The following is a 20,000-nucleotide window of genomic DNA, read 5'->3' on the forward strand; positions in this document are numbered from 1 at the left end:
TTTGTACTGATATTGTCTTCTGAATAAAACACTTTTAACTGAGTTTTACCTCAATTTTTGTGTTCTGTTTTTCTATTTCATTGGTTTTAACAGGTGTTCACACTCATTCATCTGAGGACATATTTTCCAGAATGTGATAGTCTTGTAAATATGACTTCAGAGGTTCATTCCATTCACATCTCAGTGTACAGTGTACACCAACAAGCAGGAGTTTGTCTGGAAGCCAGTCATGGTCCAAAGTGCCATTATGATGGTCCACACAAGTGTGATGTGGAAATGTGAAGCCTCCAGCACACACACACACACACACACACACACACACACACACACACACTAAAAATGTGCATTATAAACATGATGACCATGTAAACAAGTTTAATTTGGTCTCATTTAATTTGATGTAAGATTAATAATAATTCAGTGTAAGAGTAGTCTGAGTAATTCAGATAAAAACTAATTATGGTATGTAGTTAATACAGTTAACATAGATTTATATGGGAAAGGGAGTTAAAGGTTCATTCAACAACATGTTATGCTAGAATCACCACTACCTGATTATTTAAATTCATTATTCCTCAATTGAAATTATTTTTTTTATCAGATTCAATCAGTTTTTTCTTTATCATCATATTTGAACATTATTCTTTAAGGGGGCATATCATGCTTTTTGTGATTTTCTCTCATTTTTATGCTGTTATGATGTTGGATGTTTATGTTAAACATGGTTTAAGTTCCAAAACGTGAGGACAACATATGGAAAAATGCTCCCTGCATGTCAAAAGCCAGAGCTTCAGCCTGCTCTGACCACCTTGTTTGCAATGTTACTTCTACTTCCTCCTGATATGATGATAATCATATTGTTTGCACATGTCCACAAACATCTGCCTTTGTTTGCGAAGGTTATTCTATGGGTTGTTCATGTTGTCCACTGGCATATTTCAGATTGAACATGTACAGATGTATTAGAGAAGTTTCCATCTTGAGAAAAGAAGGACAAAAATAAGTGAAATCCTATTACCGTTGTTTGTTTACAAAGTCTGCTGAGGGACAGCTTCCCGGAGCTGATCAATCAGAGCAGAGTGGGAGGGGAGCCTTAAAGAGACAGGAGCTAAAATGACCTGTTTCAGACAGAGGCTGAACTGAGGGGCTGCTTAAAGGGCCAGTATACGTTTTTTGAACTGTGAATCATGTAAGGATATTGCAGTACAGCCCCAGAATATAAATATAGACCATGAATATGTGCATGATACACCCCCTTTTAAACACTGCTTGATAGATACATTTTGACAGATGGATCCTAAATGCTCAACTTGTCAGAAATGCACAGATTCTTCCAACATGACACAGCAAATCCTTTGTACACTGTTATTAACAATCACATCTCTTTCAGGTAATATATGTTCATACATTTAATATATTACAATATCAGGAAATGGATTCATGCATTGTACATTCATTTACCCCCATATGCATAAAGAGTTAGGCTTCTAACTCAACCAGTATCTTACAAACATAGAGAAAACGGACATGCTGTAGATGAATGTCTGATCACAGTATCCGTCTTTGATGAATAAATGAATGAAACAGCGACAGCACACGCTTCCAGCTTTGGGCTCCCTCAGGTCGATACCTTACAGTATAATGTCTCAGTTCACTTTCATTTCAAGACAGCCACTTGAAAAATAATTTTAAAAAAATCTTTTGATTGTGGGAAGCTTCCTACTTACAAAAAGCAAGACCAAATGATTTCATGTGAAAGAAAGAAATATCAAATCAGAAGGGGGTTAATGACGGACAACTACAAATGAATAGCAAATGAAAAGAACGGAGATCACAGCATTCCAGTCTGTCATATTTTAAAAGAAAGGAAACAGCGTGTGTGTGTCTACAGTATGTGTAGATGTTAAATATAGTTGGCAGTGAATAATAAGTCACTCTATCTTATGATATCAACATAAAAGAGGCTCAGCTTCCCTGTGAGGATAATTTAGCAGCTGAAACTTTGCCCTCTGTGAAAGCAGACATACTTCAGAACCTTTGCAAGAGCAAAAAAAACCTGACTGTCAAGCAGGATTTCCCTCCGGCAAGCCCTCATTGATGTGATGCAGTCTCATGGATGGGGTCATTGCTGGGGCGTTATTGACTTTAAAAAAGGCTATCAGGAACAGGGGTCCACTCAGCAGCTCCTGGATGTGAATATTTCAGGGCCTTTGTGGCCTGGCGGGCCGGGCTTGGTCATATTCTCCTAAGGCCATATGAGGTTGTATCAAACATTCATTATACACAGCTTGGAAAGAAGAAGAAGGCATTAAAAATACAACAGGCTGCCACCAAAAGTCTCCCAGACACAGACAAGGATGGGATGAACATGTTGTGTCTGTGTGTGTTGGAGCATACACATACATGTTGTTTTTAGGAGGAGCAATGACAGGTAAGACTGCTTTAGGATTTTGCTTACACACATGCATTTGTGTCTGTGTGTTGACAGGCAGCTCAAAAATGAACATGGAAGGATTTTAATAATTCAAAAACCCTAAATCCTTATGGATCTTACAAAACATCAAATCCTATAATGCCTCAGGTCACTTATAAAAACAACAAAGAAGCGAGATATACTGTATAATGCACTGGGTGGGTCTGGAAACCAAGAGATTCTTCAGTAATGAAATAAAACACAATAAAAATAACTGCAAATATACACATATTGAATACAATATCCTACAGGAGGTAGATCAAATGATGTAAAAATATGTAAAAAGGATTTTACCAAAGTGGGTTATATTACAGTAGATTGAATCCAATTTAGCAGTAATTTTCAATCCCATAAACAGTGTATATATCTTTCACATCCCTGTTGGTTGTTTCACATTAACTGTTTTTCATTCTAAGCAATTATTTATCTGTTTGGATGCGTTGTCATGATTTTCAGCACTGTTGTCCTTTACATATTAAATAATTGTGCAGCTTTTCTTTTCCTTTTTTTTTTTTTTTTAATACACCTGCTGTGTCAGAGCGCTCTTTGTTCTCTCACGATGCTTTGAAAATTCACATATCAAAGTGTTGTCTGCTAACCTCTTTCAGCTGATAAATGCTGCTAATTTGCATTAAATTTAACATGACACACCTTAGTAGCAGTGTTTTTAAGTCTGATTAAGTTACGTCTGTGTCAGCAAAGTGCAACAGCAGTGTGGAAACTACTCCTGAGTTCATCCTTTTCCATTATTTTGTGTACTGTTTTGCATACTGTTTGTTCCTTTCATAGCAATGAAACCTCAGCCATCAAAGTCACCAATGATTTACTGCTATCTTCAGACTCTGGTCAATGTTCTTGCTTGATATGAGTTCTGTTTTTGACGCTGTCAACCACTCAAATTTAAAGGAACTTTTGAAAAAAGTGAGTTGGCATTAAGCTTATGGTTCTTAATTGGCTTTGCTACTTTTGTGATAGAAATGACACTGTTAAAGTGTACCTTTTCCACCACTGGTGTCCCCAAAGGGTCAATTTTAGGTCTTCTTTTAGTTTAGTTTTCAGTTTACATGCTGCCAGTGGGCCACATATTTCATCAACACAAAATTAATTTTCATGTCTATGCTGATGATGCACAACTTTATATTCCCCCTAAACCCGGTCTGTGTGTCTGTCATGTAATATAGTCAACAGAGTCTACATGCAATCTTGGGGTTATTTTTATACACCCTCTTGTTTGACAGCCAAATACACAAAATAGTCCAATCATGCTTCCTTTAGCTGAAGACAATTGCTAAAATTGTGAGAAATTGACGATAAAAACATTTTTAACAGTTGCACATCTTGAGACAGAAATCCATTCTTTTATTTCCTCTCACTTGGACTACTTAACATTTCCTTACTCCAGCTCATTCAAAATGTTGCTGCTATGCTTTTAACAAACTCCAGGAAATAAGTTGACATCACTGCCATTCTTACATCTTAGCACTAGTTTCTAGTGGGCTTTTTAAGTAATTTTAGGATTTTGCTGATAACCTCGAAGGCTTTGCATGATCAGTCACTGCAGCTTGAGATCCTCAGGCAGGGGTCTCCTGGTTGGTCCAACCGCTCACTTTGTTACTCAGGGTGGGTGAGCTTTTTCTCTTTGTGCCCCTCATTTTTGTGTTGTATCTTTTAATTCACTTAAAAATGTTTTATTGGAAAGCCTTTTCTTAACATTTTCTGTGTCTAACCTGCTCTGGTTTTTACTTTAGGTATGCTCCTCAGTGTTTTGCTGTTTAATGGTTTTATTCTGTTAAAAATAATAATTATTTTAGCATGTTTTATTGGTGATTCTGTTTTACTATTAAGTAATATGGAAATAACATTTTTATTCTAATCAGATTGCAACAAACTTCCCTACAATGGTTACTGGACTCTTCCTGTGACTGCAGCACAAGATATCCCTTAATCAAATGTATAAATGTCATATACCTGTAAAACAACATAATTACATATAATATGGAGGGGTTAAGCGTCATGATTTGTTGGTATGGAGACAGCCATCTGCTCTGATTTGGCATGGGACCACAATTAAGACCCTATTGCTATGGCGCTGTTCAAGAGAGAGTGGGCTTGTGGGTAAAACATCTTTCCACTGGCTGCATCTCGCAGGCTCCTCCTGTGCGGAGTTGGCACATGTACAAATAATGGTATACTGTGTTTGCATGACAAAAAAAAAGATCAATATTACTATATTTATTTCAGTTATACACTTTGATATAGCAGTAGATGCACAGGTACATTTAATAACATTAATGATGTTTCAGTTCTATTTAGATAACCCAGTAAGCCAATCCAGTGCCAGCATCTGCAAAATGAAATGCAGACAACATGGATCTGTGTTTGTAAATGTTTTCATTTTGAGAAAGGTCTTTACTGTATGCAATGCATCTTTATATAAACGTGAATTATATGTTATTATATTAAGGAAATTAAGGTGGTACTTGGAACAGTTATGCACTGACCAATGATATAAATATACTGTAATAAGTACAATTCTGAGGTACATCTATGTGTGTATTTCAGTTTTAGTTTTGTTGTAATTCTACTCCACTACATTTCAGACAGAAATTTTACTTTTTCATTGCACTGCATTTATTACCTAGTAGTGTTAAAATTAGCTCCACCTTGAGTACTTTTGATCCTTGAAGTACATTTTGCTGATAATACTTTCTTACTTTCACATAAGTAAGGTTTTTAATGGTGGACTTTTACTTCAAATGGCATGTTTCTGCGGTGTGGTTTTAATACTTTTACTAAAGGATCTTTTCACTGACACAAAGTCCTCCATCACATCCATGTTGCAATCTTTAACAGCTATACCAGCCGGTCTGTTGTTTAAATTTGAAAGATATGTACAAAACAGAGCAATGAATGAGATCAAGAAAGAGTCTCTTGAGAGGTAAAAAGAGGTCTTGGATGGTGTGGTGGGGAGGACTGTGAAGTACAATCAGAAAACAGATGCTCTGGTAATGGCACTGCAAAATTAAGTGAAACTCAAAATCACATGTTAATGTTTTATACAGCAATTAGTGAACACCTCCAAAGAGAGCAAGGAAATGAAAAAACAATGATTATCTAGGTGCTTTAATTAATAAATATACTGTAGGTTTCAAAGCTAATACAAGGATAAAATACTATCCTAGAGAGGAAACACAGGTGCACAGATGACACTCCATCACTGAGGAATCCCTCATTCTGCCCTGCTTGGTATCTCTGTGGTATTTCTCTGGGTCAGTCTGCACCCTGCTGAGGTGACAACACCAATGTGTCACCCTAGTTAGTGTGTGAGTGTGTGTGCGTGGGTGGATGTCTGAACACGCAATGAACTGAGAGCGACAGAAACAGAGAGGCAGAGGGGAAGTGAGTTCAATCAATGAAGTTCATAGGAGCACACGGAGAGTTTTACATGCTCAGTCATGACATAACAGAGCTATTTTTTACTTTTTTTTTATCCTTTCAGTCTTGGCCAGAAGTTATCCTGTTCAGCATTATGTCCAGGTATCAAATTATTTTTAAAATGCCAGACAGAAAATAGTAGTGTCTGACCTGTTTTTGCAGACAAGCTGACTCTGTGCACAGCAGCAGTGTGTGTATGTGTATGTGTATGTGTGTGTGCCTGTCTGAACCAGCTGAACCCTGTTGTGTCTGTGCTATACGACTACTGGGCATGTGACATGGCTGCCTAGATTTTAGACAGCTGAACCAGTTAAAGATCATATTAACCACTTGCAGAAAATGTGCAGGTAAAGGAGGTAATGTACTTTATTGCATGACAAAGCGTCTAAGTACATATATATGAGAAGAGCAGATTGACATATTAAGATTCAGTACATTGCTGTTTTGACACTAGAAGCTTTTCTTTTGTTAGTTTGGGATAAAGCTTGTCAGGTTTTTTATTTAAGGCTGGCACTCAAAGGGAGTCACTACAAAATCAATAGCCTCTTCACACGACCTTCTAATCTGCACTTTACTAAGTGATCGCCTGTCAATACTGAGAAAGGAAAGGTATTATTGGCAGTAGCGAGGTGCACTTGCTTTTTGGTAACGATCCCAAGAAGCAATAGCTCTAATTTAAGGAGGTAAAGCAATGTCCGGATGCCATAGAGGATTCACAACATAGAAAAAAATGAAAATCTGTGCACTGCTGAGTCTAATTCTAGGATGATACAGCAGAAAATGTTTCATAATGTCATCCGCTGTTAATGTATAAGAGAGAGATTATTTTTAGTTTAGTCTATATGGACAGTTGTTCAATATCCTGCAGGAAGCTTTGATATTGTCAGACTGACAGCTCCCCCTTGTGGTGATATAGAGCACATGGGTAAAGAATCCCATTCTTGTTCTATTACAATCACTTCAAAATATTTAAGGTGTTAGGGCTTATGTTTTTGGTAAGACTTTTTTTGAAATAACTCCACAAACAGTATTCTTGATTATACTATACACCTTCTGTTCACTTACAGAAGCCACTCTGCAGCTTCTTGATATACTCTGCATTAATTCTGCCGCTTTACGGACATGTCACTGCTACTCTTCAGCTGCATTAATTCACATCAACTATGTCAATACAGATATTAATATTGTGTGTTTTTTGTATGTTTACTCAGTATTACTGCATCTTTGAGGATATCATGCCAGAATAACTAATATTAAAAAAAGAATGACCAAAGAATGACAATAAACTTATCTACATCTTGAATTCTATTCTGGCATATTTTTGGGCCTGCTTGTTAAAATATCAGTAACCCTACTGCACTCACATACCTTACACTAAAGTTTATATGTCTCTTCATTCAGTTTATGTTGACCTTAATGCATCATCTCACTCACACTTTATATACTGTACATAAAGAAACAGATAAATGACCGGACACATCCCCTTGATTTATTTAGTAGTTTTATGAGTATATTAGTTCTATTTGTACTTTTGTAAATTTTGTAATCTTGTTAAGTAAACACTTGGGTTTGTCTTTAGCTTAGTTTGCCACAAAATCATTTCTATTTTCTTTTGCTTTTTTAAAATGCGTGCTTGCCTGGAAATGTCTGCATTCTTTTCGGTAAGATGCTCAGTTTGGTAGATGCTTGGTTTATGACTCTGATTATGATGTCTGGCTTCATATTGCTGCTTTTCCTTGGCAGTGTGGCAAGCTGTTATTGAGTCACTTTCAATGTGTGTGTGTTTTGAGTTACCAGTGCTATGGGTGCTGCTACTGGTTGCTACTGGTTGAGGGATATCTTATCAGGCCTCAGAAACAGATGCTCCTCCTGAAGCAGGGCTGTTAAAGTGGCCAAGTGCCCACCATAACCTGGGTGCCACTTTAAACAGTTTGTGACGATAGATACGTTTTTAAGAAATGTATTTTCCATTACCTCATGAGGTGTGTTCTCCTGTTTTTACTTGCTGTATGCATGCATTCCAAAATATTTCTCACCTGAAACATGATCCCCCATTTGAATGAATTACACACACTGAGGCTGTTATTACTACTACACCCTCTCCAAAAGTGCCAGCTTGTCTTCTTGCTGTTGTGGGCATAAATCCTGATGACTAAACCTTGTGTGAGTGAGCAGAAGCTCTTATATAAACATCCCGCCTCCCTCACAGGTGCAGAGCTTCCTGTTGTGAGATCTCAGTTCAGTATCTTTAAACGTGATCTTTTGAGTCAGCATAACATCACTGGCTTGGCCCTGATGACACCTTGATCATTACCACATGCACTTCCTCTCACTGTTAAACCTCTTGAAACTATTCTCTCTTAAACCTCTAAAACTTGTCATTACCTGGAATTTACACAGAAAAGTGCAATCTGTGAGATCTTGTTTTTGCACCAGGTGTCGCTTATCAGCCAACTATTGTAAGCTATTTTTACACAGGACCAAGTTGAGCAATTTGAGGGAGGCTAACTGCAAGATCAGCCCGCTTATTATCTGAACTTCTGTAGTAGGGCATCAAAATACAACCAGAGAGTGGCGCTGTGGTGCTACAACATAACAAAATGACACCTGCAGAGGAAGGAATCTATTGTATCCTCTGTGGGTGTGTTATTTTGTACTTCTGTCTGTATGAGAGTCAATTTAAGTTTTTGACATGCATGGGGAGCACAGTTTTGGAAAGTGGAGACATTTTAGTTTGTTGTCACGTTTGCAAGTGCTGGTGAAGTTAGGAAAGTCAAAGGAATAGTTTTCAGGCATTCTGAGAAAAACACCTACTCATTCTCTTGCAAAGAGTTAGATAAGAAGATCAATATCACTCTTATGTCTGTATAGTAAATATGAATGTATAGCTAGTTGCCAGTTAGCTGAGCTAAGTTAGCATAAAGACTGGAAGCAGGAGGAAACAAATAGCCTGGCTCTGTCCAGCAGCACAAAGTCCACCTACCTCTAAATCTCACTTATTAACACTTTCTATCATGTTTGTATATTCCGTACAAAAACTGAAGTGTTAAAACAGCACATTGTGGTTTTACAGGGAGTTATGTCTGTGACTTTCCCGGCCTGGAGCAGTGACTTCCTGGAGCCTTGAGGCACATAACCCACCACAAAACCATCATATTTACACTTTGATTTTTGTATGAATTTAAAAAGCTACATATAACATGCTAATAAGTGAGCTTTAGATGTGCTAGTAGGCAGATTTTTTTTAAAGGATAAGGCTGGTGATTTTATTGTCAACAAATCTCACGTGCAGAGCCAAACCAACAATGAATCGATCTACAAGTATTGTGTGTATATCTGAAGCTTGATATATGTTATTCCTCTGTGCCATAGACCTCTGTTGTTGTCCAAAAACTATTATAAACATGTCAATGAGCCACACCACTGCACTGGGTGACATGTTCCTTCACCATGAAGATTACGGTCATGGTGGTTTGTTAAGAAATGACTCCAGAGACTAATAACAGCAATCACGTTTTCAATCTCCGGAGAAGAGTTCTTTGTAAGGCAGACGCCATCCGTGTTTGGGGTAAGGTCTGTGTACTTATGAGCGTGCATGTGAATATACACGTGCTCTCTGCTTTGCATGCCAATTGTTTCCATTTCACGAGGAGCATTAAGGCAACAGTGCATTTCACTGGAAATTCTTGGCATCTGCAGCCCAATATCACACATAGCAGCACCCTTCCTGAAATTACACAATGTGCTGGAGTGCTTAGTGGGGCCAACTCTGCTTAGGGATGTAAGTAAACTGAAGAAAAACACATGGACTACATGTCACAGAGTTTTCTCAACCCCCATTACACCAAAGCACAGAAATAGAAAATATACTGACCAGTGCACTTTGCTCAGTACCACTATAAAACCCATTAATGCAGTGAGACATGTAGTTTGCCATTAATCAGAGAAAGGGGTAGAAATAACGAAAGCCCTTTTGAAATCATGATAAATGTCATGCAATATACCACTAAATATTCTTTTATTGGCCAAACAAAGTAGAGGAAAAGATCATTAAATACTATATATTATTATAAATACTATAGATCAGCTCAATGATCTTTCCAATAATGGAATATGTAGGAATAATAACCTCCCTAATGTACTACAACATCTAATTTCCAGTGAAAAGCAAAATGCTGCCAATTTTCAGCCCAGATCTTCCTGTGGTCATCTCTGTACGTTCTCACACTCGTTTTTTAACACTGAAAGATGTTCTGTGCTGAACAGAGGAAACTTACCCATGCCCATCCTGTGCTGTTCTCTGCTATGTGGTTCTTTGTTCTGGTTACTGTCAGTTTAAAGGCTCAATTAGTTCTTACCTGACTCCTTAGCTGTGCACCAACGGGATGACTGAAGTTCATCCAAAGATATTGCCCACACTACACACACACATTCGTGAGTACAGTACATATCCACAAACATACAGTCCTTTGGCAGACTTCATTTTGACCTTTCTTATGAACAGCTTAGATAGATATCAGTGAGACTGGTGGGTTGTTTTATTTACACTAACTGCTGTCATAATTGTAAAAACTAATGATCATTAAAATTAAATAAACACGAACATGCCTTTATGTACTGCTCTGCTTGCTACATTTTTACTAATGTTATTTATGTTCCAGTTTTACGTCAAGCAATAGCACTCAGCTACTGATTTATTAGGTACATCTAGTTAAAATTAATGCAGTGTAATACAACAGAACTGCAAACTCTCAAAAAGCTTCAACTTCTCTCTAGAAATACTAAGTCAATTATTTTTTTCAATGAGTGATTATAGTCTCAATCTCTAAATTCTAGCCTTCTAATAAGTGTGCTGGTGGTAATTTTGGAAATTATTGCTCCATTAATAAGATTTGAAGACTTATAGTTGCTTTGATGTCTATGTCGGTGTTGACTGACAGCTGTGATTGACAGTTTGCTCGCCTGCTGCTCTCCTCAGCTCCAAGACTGACTATTGTTGTAATATTTTGGTTAAGTTTAATGTTACTTGATTACAATACCTGCCCTGTTAGCACAATTTAGCTAAAGTGGCAAACATTAGTCAAAATGTGCACCGCTCGGTGTTCATTTTGGTCTGAGGTGTTTCCATGGAGCGAAAGGCAAAACCCAGCATTCCTTATTTGGAAGGTCCTGGCTCCAAACAGAAAAGATGGTGCCGACCATAAGCAGCAAACTGGATCCAATGCAAATCAATGGGTGACGTCACACCTTACTCTGTAGCTGAGCCCAGCCCCCTTTAACGCATTGTTTTGTTTTTCTTGTCCACACATACACTGGTGTGGTTCACCGCTCTTACTAGTGTAATTTCCTGATGCAGAAGGCGTCTGTATGCAACCTGCTGAGCACATGACAACAGAAAGACAACAATTGACTATCTAACAGTGAGGCAATTTTCTAGCTAAAGAGCCAGATATTTTACACAGAAGTTTGGACTTTTTTATGCTAGAAAATAACTGTTTTATATGACGTGCTGTCCGACCACGTTGGAAATCAACAGTGATTATATCTGTTCCAAACGGCCACACTAAAAGATGAAGGAAAGATGCAATGATTGTTTAAATATCTGAAAACATTTTCAGGCACTCTCTCCTCGAAGACATTCATAGTGTTCTTGGTCGAAAACAGAAAAAGTGACAGAAATTGTTGTGTTAAGAATGAAAACAGGAAGTTAAGAGAGAAGTTCAAACCCTGCTGATTTTCTCACCTCCTCACACAAGGCCAATTGCTGTGTGAGGTGAGCATGATTGTCGGTTTCAGAAAGTTACAGAAATTGTTGGACCGATGCAGAACCTCCAAATCTGCCATTGGTAAGGGAAGGCGGGAAGAGGGTTTCCAAAGCTGTTTGACCATCCGACAAGTACTTCTGATGAAGTGTACTGGTGCCTTAAATCCAAGCAGCCCCCTTAGAAAAGATGGTCACCACTGTAACCCATGACAGCAGAAAGACAACAATTGAGTCTATCTAACAGTGAGGCATTTTTTCTAGCTAAAGAGCCAGATATTTTACACAGAAGTTTGGACTTTTTTATGCTAGAAAATAACTGTTTTGTATGACGTGCTGTCCGACCACGTTGGAAATCAACAGTGATTATATCTGTTCCAAACGGCCACACTAAAAGATGAAGGAAAGATGCAATGATTGTTTAAATATCTGAAAACATTTTCAGGCACTCTCTCCTCGAAGACGATCATAGTGTTGTTCTTGGTCGAAAACAGAAAAAGTGACAGAAATTGTTGTGTAAAGAATGAAAACAGGAAGTTAAGAGAGAAGTTCAAACCCTGCTGATTTTCTCACCTCCTCACACAAGGCCAATTGCTGTGTGAGGTGAGCATGATTGTCGGTTTCAGAAAGTTACAGAAATTGTTGGACCGATGCAGAACCTCCAAATCTGCCATTGGTAAGGGAAGGCGGGAAGAGGGTTTCCAAAGCTGTTTGACCATCCGACAAGTACTTCTGATGAAGTGTACTGGTGCCTTAAATCCAAGCAGCCCCCTTAGAAAAGATGGTCACCACTGTAACCCATGACAGCAGAAAGACAACAATTGAGTCTATCTAACAGTGAGGCATTTTTTCTAGCTAAAGAGCCAGATATTTTACACAGAAGTTTGGACTTTTTTATGCTAGAAAATAACTGTTTTGTATGACATGCTGTCCGACCACGTTGGAAATCAACAGTGATTATATCTGTTCCAAACGGCCACACTAAAAGATGAAGGAAAGATGCAATGATTGTTTAAATATCTGAAAACATTTTCAGGCACTCTCTCCTCGAAGACGATCATAGTGTTGTTCTTGGTCGAAAACAGAAAAAGTGACAGAAAGTGTTGTGTTAAGAATGAAAACAGGAAGTTAAGAGAGAAGTTCAAACCCTGCTGATTTTCTCACCTCCTCACACGAGGCCAATTGCTGTGTGAGGTGAGCATGATTGTCGGTTTCAGAAAGTTACAGAAATTGTTGGACCAATGCAGAACCTCCAAATCTGCCATTGGTAAGGGAAGGCGGGAAGAGGGTTTCCAAAGCTGTTTGACCATCCGACAAGTACTTCTGATGAAGTGTACTGGTGCCTTAAATCCAAGCAGCCCCCTTAGAAAAGATGGTCACCACTGTAGATAGTCCCACTGAATGACAGAAGGTGCCATTGTTAGGATTAATGGGTAGAATGTCTTCATAATAATCTTTTCTATTTGTTCAATGCTCAGTTGAGTTTAATTATGAACAGTTAGCTGGGAGGAAATTTAACGGACAACATTCAGTTATGCAATGTAGAAAAATTCAAAGGTTCAAATGATAAATTGCAGTTGGTGCAAGATAAACACAAAGTAAATATAAGAAATAGAGATAAAAATCATGACGCATTACCTTTGATAAAAACACAAATGGATAGGCGAACCTTTATTTACAGGACTAACAAACAATGGAACAATAATGTGTTTGCAATATGACTAATAAGTGACGTATTGTGGACTATAGTTCTTATGGCGATTGTCAATATGCAGTCCATGCATCATTGCACTGTCAGAATATTTGCATTAGTTTAGATATATGCAGATGTGTTTGTGTAAATGAAATGTGTATGTGCACATATTGTGTATTTATGTATGATTAAGTTTAACTGAGTGTGAGAGTATGAGTGAGTGTATTATAAACATGTGCATGCAGTATATGATATAGTATATAGTACCCTGAAAATGTTTTATTGTGATTTTAAGATGGACTCTTGGGAGATTAGCCTTGAAAAAGAGATCCAAATAAACAAATCAAATAACCAAATATTGAGCTCTGTAACAACAAGCAAATCTAAAAGGAATGAAGTCTATTTCATTATGCAAACACATTTATATGAATATAGGAATCTAAGATATTGACACATACTTCATATCACTTTGATCCCTTGGAGGGTATTTATTGGGGCTGGCGTTATAGAAGCATAATTTGGAAATGTCTGTAATTTAGTCTGCAAATGTGGAAGGACAAACAGTTTACAAAGCTTAGTCAGACCTGTGAATACACTTTACAATTTGCAAATGTGTAGTCTATTCGAAGTTGAACAACATCAATACGTTTTTATTCCCAGGAATATCCCAAAACTGTTTAATTACATATTTACAGATACAAGTTACAGATTCACCATTCTCAGATTTTCATTGTATGCATTAGCTGTTTTTGTTGTTGCAGCACAAACAAATATTTTTCTTGCTGTTTCCGTTTGCTTTCAAAGATACAATCAGAAATAAGCTTAAAGGTTTCTGTTTACTTAGTTGTTTATGCAGAGACCCCCCCAGCGGCTCAGGTCTGACATGTGAGTCAGATGCCCTCATATAAAAACAGAGCTGTGGAGCTTTTCTGGAAATGGTTTTTACTGGGAATGTTGCCTGTGAAAGGTTCATCAAGTGACCTGGACAAATACATGACTGTACACCCATACATGCATCATAGGACAGACAAACAAATATTTACAGAAACAATAATGTCGAACATACATATAAATTAGTCAAAAGAAACACAAACATGTAATTTCACAATTTATATTTTCAGGAAAATAAATAAAATACGGTAACGCCAATGAGGATGTGTGAACCCCATTAGTGACTTAAATATTCCCTTAAACTCCTTAAATATAGATATTTCCTGTATACTGTATATTCTTTGGGAATATACAGTATTGAAATACTGCATGTTAGCAATAAGGTAAATTATCACCAGCCCAGAACCATGGTTGATAAAAACCCATCAAATTCTTTGTAATGAGCCATGGCCAAGATTGACTACAGTAAATTACAACAGTAATATTTTCTTTAGCAATTATAAACAGTATTTTAACATTTGATAAATTGTTATTAGCACACTATAATGTAGTAAAAATCAGATACAAGTAGCTTTAAGGTGTTTATTACTGTATTTATTACCAACTATAATTCTGTGAAACATCTGTAACTTGTGTATAAACATTAAAATAATGTTTGGTAAAACATTATAATAGAGTTGTTATCATATTTTATTACACACATGAATTAAAATTGTTCATAAATATGTTCAAAACTCCTGACCACCTGAAGGGTCATGAGAGACTCTTAGAGAGAGCATCATGACTGACAAGATGGTGAAAGTGAAGTGCTACAGAAGCTGTGGAGACAGAGGAGTAGCAGCTAAACAGTGTAAGTAGCTGAGGCACTTCTATGCTTTGCAAAATCTGGAGACTTAATAGAATTAATAAAATATGGAGATTTGGCTGGTTTTATCAATGTCTTTCGGTGTTTTCAGTTCCTTATACCCAGAGGAACTATTAAGGGAGGGAGCACTCTAATGTTTTCTTCTTCGCCAAGCAAAGCTGGCTAATGATATGACACAAGACAAAGACAAAGAGCAGATGTTTGAACTTGTGACTCTAACATACTGAGAAACACAAAAAGTGACAGAGCCTAAGAGAGAAATTGAAATCCTGCACACAACTGTCCAATTGCTGCGTGAAGTGAGTGTGATTGTTGGATTGTCGCTTTCGGAAAGTTACGGAAACAGTCGGATACAGACCAAGATTCAAAAAACTTTGTCTATCACATAATGATAGAAAATTGTCTTTGGGGGCTTTGGGGATTGGGGGCTCACAAACACAAAATACAATGGCCATAACCTCTGCATCCTCATTGAGGAACTCAAGGTATATTATAAATGCATCGTCTTTAGTTGATAATGTATGTTGGTGTTTTTGGCGTTATTAACACTTTCCAATTTCAAGAGATGTTTATTTGAAACAAGACCTTCCAGTTTAAACATTTAAACATTTTTCATGTCAGAGGTCATTCTCTGTTTGTCTATTAGTATTGTGTCCAGTCCTTCTCCAGCATCTCAACATTACCTGAACTGGTGTCTGTTTAGTGTACTCAACGCTGTGTGGCAGTTGCAGTCAGGCCTGGCCAATGTTATTGTCTTCTGCCACCGGGGATGCCAGCATGTTACTGATTCTCCTTCCAAGCCCACAGCGTTTTTTGGGCAGTGTTTACAAAACCAAGTAAGGCCAACTTTTGAAAGGCCAAGGGACAGGCATCCTTGGGAATGTTTTTAAAATGCTTTTTGACATCGTCAGGGCAAATTAAAGACGTACATTATGGTCGCGTGGGAGCAAATGGGCTGCTATGTGGAGTTTATCAAGTTGACCCCCTCCCCAAAAAAACCCCCACGAAATCGTCTTATCTCACTCCTCATCGAATGTCCCTTAAGTAAAACGGATTGAAACCACAAAGAGAATTACTGTAAACCTCATACGGAAAATGGTCTATCTTTGGGTAATTTGACCAAGTATGCACACATGGCGCATTAACACTATGCAGGTTTTGAAGCACCACTGTGTGGAAGAAACTGCAAAACCTCTAAACACTTTGAGGCTTTAATGAGGACATATTAAGCTCTTTGTGATTTTCTGTTATCTTTATACTGTTATGATGTTGGATGTAGATGTTAAACATGGTCAAAGTTCCAAAACTTGAAGTGAAGTTATGTAAGAAGGCTCCCTGCATGTTGAAAGCCAAGACTTCACCCTGCCCTGAACGCTGCAAATGAAGAGTTCAGGTTGGTTTGGCTTCGTTTGCAAAACTTAATTTCTACTTCCTCCCTGTGATGACATCAGATTGTACATACCCACATGTCCATTCTGTAGACTCTGTTGCTAAAGTTGTTGCAAAGGTCGTTCCATGTGTTGTACGCATTGTTGTCCACTCGCATATTTCAGATTGGATTCAGGCTCGAACACGTACAGATGTATTTGAGAAATTTAGATTCTGAGTAAAGAACAAGAAAAATAAGTTAAATCCATCAACTACTGTTTGTTTACGTAACCTCTGGAAGCCAGTCAGTCAGAACAGAGTGAGCTCATCGAGAGACAGAGGCTGAACTGAGGGGTTGCATGAAGGGCCAGTATAAGACAAATAAGGAGTTTTTTGAACTATAAATCAGGCAAAGATATTTCAGTAGATCCCCAGTATATAAATATAGACATGGAAATTTGCATGATACCGCCCCTTTAAACACTGACTAATAGATCTTCAATGCTCAACTTTTCAGAAATATTTTCAGATTCATCCAACATGCACACACACACTTAATGTGTTACAGTATCAGGAAATGGGTTCATGCATTGTTCATTCACCCCCATGTTCATAAAGAGTTCGGCTCCTAACCGAACCAGTATACCCAACCCAGAATAGAAATATAGACTTGGAAATGTACATGATACGTCCCCTTAAAAAGAAAAAATCCAGATATGATAAAGTTGAGGTAAACATAGATGAGAGATACTGCTTGGCATTGGTTTAGTGTTTTAAAAGCACAGGCGTAGCATATGGTGACCAGTGCTAGGGAATTGTTTTTTAAAAGACGTGCCAGTGCAACAATACAGCTGTCTCCTGATCCATCATTCCAGTGGCATTACGCATGGCAGGCAGCCTTAAACAACTCCTGACAACTGCCGAGATGGAACAAAGTGCTCCCACACAGATTTTCATTCATCTTGAGACAAAGTACAGCAGTGGTGCAAATGAAGAGGAGTCCATTATCACACATGCCCACAGACATACTCACCCCAGTGGAGTTATTAAAGCATTAAATGTCCCCACTTTCTCTGGGAAAGCATTTATCTTCAAAAGATCACACTCTAATTATTTGGCCTTGAGTCCCCGGTCAAGACGGGACACCAAAGCTTACATCCTGATCACAGACGTAGTTGAGTCAGGGTCATGAAAAGTGCTGTGTAGCTCTGACTCCTTTCCCACGGAAACAAGGACCAGCAACTCACGAGAATCTGCTGCAAGATTTGGCAGTGATGACACTTTTCATCAGATCAGATGGTCTTCACTGGCCACACTTTATTCATATGATGACAGTTTACTATCAAATGTCTGTAATGTGTCATCAATATATTTACTGATACCTGGTGATAAAATAGTGTGGTAAAATATTGTAACAGATGTTTAGTGTCTGGGTTAGAGTTAAAGGAATAGTTTAACAATTCTTATTTGCTTCCTTGCTGGACGTTAAATGAGAAATTTGATACCACTATCGAGTCTGTACAGTACATATGAAGCTACAGCCGGCAGTCAGTTACCTTAGCTTAGCTTAGAAAGTGGAAACAAGGGGAAACGGCTTGCCTGGCTCCGTTCAGAGGTGACAAAAAATTCTCCTTACCAGCACATGTAAAGCTCACTAACTTTTTGTTTCTTTATTGTGTCAGTATAGAAACAGCATCATTCCATTTTCCAAAATCAGAAATATGTTGATGGTACCTAGCATTTCAAAATGTTTCATTTATCAGGGTTATCACTCGTGTCCAAACCCATTAAGTATATTGTAAATTTTCCTTTGGCATCTTTTCCCCCAATGTTAAATTACTTGGAGCACAGAGCTGTTGTTTCACAACTCAGAAATACAGTATAATAAGATAATAATAATTACCCACATGGTAGTGTTGTAACCGGCAACTTCAGATATATCCGAGAAATGATTTTCATCTGATTTCTTAACTCAAGACAAATCCACTGCATGTTTCTTGCTACGCTAATATATTCCCACTGTTTTGAATCTTAAACAAAACATAACTGCTTCATATTTCCCGACAAAGGTGATCCAGTCTTGTTTAAATTATGAACACAACATCTTAATAACAGCTATTATGCAAACGTTCAAAATGGATCACAGATCCAGATATTTAATTGGGAAGGGCTGAAATGAAATCACTTCATTGTGAAATTGTGGTCAAGCTGTCATCACATTTACCACTCTTCTCTGTATGCAACAGTCTGTAAAAGATGAGTTTCTTTGTTGTGTCAGTATAGAAACAGCATCATTGCATTTTCCAAAAACAGAAATTTGTTGATGGTACCTAGCATCTCAAAAGGTTTCATTCATCAGGCTTATCACTCGTGTCCAAACCCATTAAGTATATTGTAAATTTTCCTTTGGCATCTTTTCCCCCACCATTAAATTACTTGGAGCACACAGCTGATATCCCACTACTCAGAAGTTCAGTATAATAAGATAATAATAATTATCCAGATGGTAGTGTTGTAACAGACAACCTAAGATATATCCCAGACATGATTTTCATCTGATTTCTTAACTCAAGACAAATCCACTGCATATTTCTTGCTACGGTAATATTTTCCCACTGTTTTAAATTTTAAACAAAACATAACTGCTTCCTGACAAAGGTGATCCCATCTTGTTTATATTATGAATGCCACTACTTAAATTACAGCTATTATGCAAACGTTTAAAATGGATAACAGATCCAGATATTTAATCAGGAAGGGCTCAAATGAAATCATGAGGATATCATTGTAAAATTGCGGTCAAGCTGTCATCACATTTACTGTAAAAGCACAAAAATGTCACACTAGATCAAAATGAAATTCCTCAATATTAGAAATACTGAGGGAGCTAATGTGATCAGAAATAAATGGCTTGATTTTGACAAAAACTGTAAATTTGAGAGTTGTGAAGCCAAGAGTTGAAAAATGCTGAGATGGGTGATAACCCATGATGAAAAAAAATTGAATGATTGCAGCTTTAACCACATCATTGTCAAGAAAGGATGAATACTGGAAGCACTCTACTTACAACCTATGAGTAATTTCATGTAGAATCTGCATGAGTAAGGGTATGGACAAATAAACAGACTTCCAGAGAAAGGGAGGAAAACTCCAAAACTCAACCCAAAACTTACATTCCCTTTCATGTCTTAAATGGTTTTCGAGGATTTTTTCCGGGAGGTTTCTGTTTTTATAAAAAATGACAAAGATGCTGCCTAAAACAACATGGCTTTTTTTTTTCCCCGGCTGGGAACCTGCCAGACAAAGACAATATTTTATCTTACAATCAGCAAACTTGTATAAACCTCTGATAAGTTACGGGGAAGATATGATAGTGGGTATTTAAACTTTATCCAGGAAAGAAACAAGAATGCTTCCAGATGAATGTGATTACTTCTAAGATGGAATAAAGAGGTAATTGCCCTGAGTTCCTGCTTAAATTGAAAGAGCAGTTTTCTTTTAAATAGACTGTCTG

The sequence above is a fragment of the Thunnus maccoyii genome, chromosome 19, assembly GCF_910596095.1.
Source record: "Thunnus maccoyii chromosome 19, fThuMac1.1, whole genome shotgun sequence".
NCBI classification, from domain to species: domain Eukaryota; kingdom Metazoa; phylum Chordata; class Actinopteri; order Scombriformes; family Scombridae; genus Thunnus; species Thunnus maccoyii.